Raw genomic sequence first — 3,373 nt, forward strand, 5'->3', positions numbered from 1 at the left:
GACCTGCCCGTCCGCAGACGGACTGTTTCCCACCGCGCCGCCGGAACCGTTGTTTGGGGAGACCATTTCCGGTCGGGGCGGATTTCCGGGGCGCCATCCGGCCACATGGCGGCGGGAGCGGGCTCGGGACTGCCCGTGCGTCCCCACCGCGCGGCGGGGGGGCGGGGGCGGCCCCNAATGGGGCATCGTTAGGGGCCTGCCCAATGGAGCAGGGTGGGTTTGGGCGACATGACCGTCTTGGGGCGGCGGATGGAGTGGCCCCAAGGGCAGTGGGCCTTGGAGACTGAGAAGCCCTGTGAGGGAGGGTCTGGGAGACCTGGGATGGGGTGCGGAGAGGAGNAGTGAGGACATCGAACATCCGGGCTTCATCATGACCACATCCCAGGAGAGGTGCAGGCTTTTTTTTGGTGGGGAGAGGAGATCATGCTTCACTTTTGGCCGGGTGATTCAAATCATTTATTCAGCCAAAATTGAATGGAGCCCCTCCCCTCTCCTGAGACCTTTGCCAGGTTCTGAGGATAGAATGTGGACCAGGACAGAACTCTATCTTTGTGAGAGTGGGAGAGGTGGACAGGAAAACAGTAACCCAGTAAGTAAGACCGCTGTGGAGTGCTGTATGGGATGTGAAAGAAACAGGCTGATGAGGCTGGGCAGGGTGNGCTTGACCTCAAACCCAGCAAAGCTTCCATGATGAAATATTACCTGAGCCGAGCCCAGGCTGGCCAGAAAGGGCCCGTCCTCATGAGGGGCTAAAAGTAGTACTCCAGAGAGGACAGCAGACAAAGCCCTGGAGACGGGGAGAGGTTGGGGGCTGCACTGTGCTTGGGGGGTTTGCAGGTTTTATTCTGAGTGCACAGAGGGGGGTTTTAAGTCAGGGAATGAATGACATTCCGTGGGTTTAAGAAAGATATACCGGAGTATTGCCATAAAAAGGTCCTAGAGGAGGCAGAGGGTGGGTGGCTTTCACAGTCNGTGGAGGTGGGTTGGGGGGAGGTGTGAGCTGCTTGCAGACAGTGGTCACGACTCTGACTTGAGTCAGGCAGAGGCAAGAACTCTCCTGAGGACAGCACGACACAGGCCAATCACATGATCTCGCCCAGCTTGAGCTGCCCCGTCTGTGAAAGGCATCTCACGACCCCTGCCTCGTAGGTCTGCTCCGGGGCTGTGGTACCCTTAGCAAAGACTAGCACCTAGTCGGGCTCAGTATATGTTGGTCATTGTCATTTCCAGGGCTGGGCTTGGGGTGGTGCGGCTCTCACAGATTCGGTAGTTCTATGCATCCAAAACTCAAGAAAGGGATCTGGGTAGGAGACTCACTGGGTAGTTGTCTGTGTAGACCAGAATCAGTGTTGCCCCAGGGGACATTTGGCATGTCTGCCTTCACAAGAGGGGGTGGGGGTGAGGGAGGACACTGCTGGGTTCTGGAGGGTAGAGAGCAGGGATCCTGCTGGGTGTCCCACATTGCAGAAGACAGCCCTGACACCAGAGGATGATCTGGCCCCCAGGTATCAGTAGTGCTGAAGTTGAGAAGCTGAAGCTGGTGTAGATAGATGGTGCAGTTGCCCTTTACACCAGGCATGCCCTCAGTTCACGGGTCTCCGCTCTCCTGGCTGCCTGGCTCCTCGTGAGATCACAAGAGCAAGAATCTCCAGGACAGTGCTGTCCCGCAGAAACAACGTGAGCCACACTAAAAAACGTGAAAAAAACAAAAAAAAGGTGAGATCAATTTTAATAACATACCTTACTTAAACCAATATATCCAAAGTATTCTGACGTCCAAGTGTAATCAATATAAAAGTCATTTGTGCCAGAGTTGATCCTCTTTTCTTTTTGAACTATGTCTTTAGAATCTGTTGGGTGCCTTGTGTTTATTTACAGCACACCTCCATTCAGACGGGACACTTGTCAGGCATCTGAAAGCTACATGTGGCGGGTGGCTGCTGTTTTGGACAACACAATTCTAGAGGGTCTTTAATGTTAACCTCGTATCACGAATGTTGAGTCACTTGGGGGTTTCTGGAAGGTTTTCTTAAGAATACTTTCTCAGTTCCACCTTCTTGCCACATCTAGACTTTTTTTTTTTCCCCAAAGTGTGCCTGGGATTCTGAATGTGTGTGTCCATTTTCTGGCTGCTTAAATGTTGCCCCCCCCCCTTAAAACACTGAAAAATAGCATGTGGTCCAAACCGAATACAACTGTGAGTCCTTTCTGGCACTCCTGTCTCCGGTTTGCAACTGGTTGAGGGTGGTTTAGGAGCTGTCCCATACTGGGCAGCCACTAGCCACCTGTGGCTCTTTAGATTTAAATTAAGAGAAATAGCATTTAAAATTCAGGCCCTCAGCCACAGTAGCCCCACTTCAAGGGCACAGTGGCCCCACTGGCTAGTGGATGTCCCGTCCCGTTGGGCAGCGCAAAGGTCATAGAACATTTCCATCATCGCATCATTGCAGGAAATTCTTTTTTGATAGCTCTTTAGGATGCTGCTCTGCCCGCTTCCCACCTTGCCCAGGTTCTGGCGCTGGGCTCAGAAATAACGCCCCTCCCCTTCTCTGCGCACTCCCTGGCCCCTCTCCCGCCTTGCTGGCCCTGCTGCTGCTGTCCCCTCTCCAGCCACACTGCTTCCCTGCCCTTCTGACAGTTCCCAGTGTGACTGCAGGATGACCTGCGGGCGTCCCACGTGGGGCAGTGCGGCTGTCTGCCGAGCCACGAAGCTCGAGGTGCTGCCCGCCCCCTCGCAGTGACCACGCACGCATGCACCGGGGCGCTGCCGCCCGGCCTCCGTTTCCCTCTGGGCGCCGCGCTTTTCCCAGGCGCCATTAATGCTCAACTTCCCCATCAGCCCAGTGCGAAGAGCCACCCTTCTCCAGCTCCACATTTAGCAACTTCTGGCCCGTGGTCCTCGGCTTCCCCATCTGTCCAGTGGGCAATGGCCCAGCTCCCCATCTCTATTACTGGTGACGTCCGGCCTTCTGTGGGCCTCGGTTTCCCCCACTTGCTGGGCGGGAGAGTAGTGGCTGGCCCCTGGACCTCGGTCTCCCTGTTTGCCCGACGGAGAGAAACTCCCTCCTTATTCTCTGCGGCGCCGGGCAGGGGGCGCAGGTGGGACGGCCGAGTGGCAACTGGACAGACCTAGGCACGCCCCTTCCTTGAGGGACATCGGGCAAAGACAGACCGCCTCGCCCATTTATTGATCGATCTCTGTAGCAGCGGCCGGACAGTTCCTGTCGGGTGCGGAGAGGGGGCGGGGGCAGGGCTGTTTCCGTGGAGCCCCCCGCCCTACGCCCGCAGCCGCGGGGCTCACGGCAAGCTGACCGTGGGAGCGGCCGGCCCACGGGCGGCGGAACCTTAGTCGCGGCGTGCGCGTTTCCGGAGG

The 3,373-nt window shown here is 56.6% G+C and overlaps 1 protein-coding gene across 1 annotated transcript in view; it reads left to right on the forward strand.

Annotated features, from left to right (window-relative positions):
• The first annotated feature begins 1,006 nt into the window (after positions 1–1,006).
• Positions 1,007–3,373, forward strand: part of ZNF580 (zinc finger protein 580) — a 4,032-nt gene continuing 1,665 nt past the window's right edge. The window contains exon 1 of the mRNA XM_077756907.1: positions 1,007–1,716. The gene's annotated coding sequence lies outside the window, so the exon portion shown is untranslated. The remainder of the gene's footprint in view (positions 1,717–3,373) is intronic.

Source organism: Crocuta crocuta, unplaced genomic scaffold (genome assembly GCF_008692635.1).
Source record: "Crocuta crocuta isolate KB4526 unplaced genomic scaffold, BGI_CrCroc_1.0 scaffold142, whole genome shotgun sequence".
Lineage (NCBI taxonomy): Eukaryota > Metazoa > Chordata > Mammalia > Carnivora > Hyaenidae > Crocuta > Crocuta crocuta.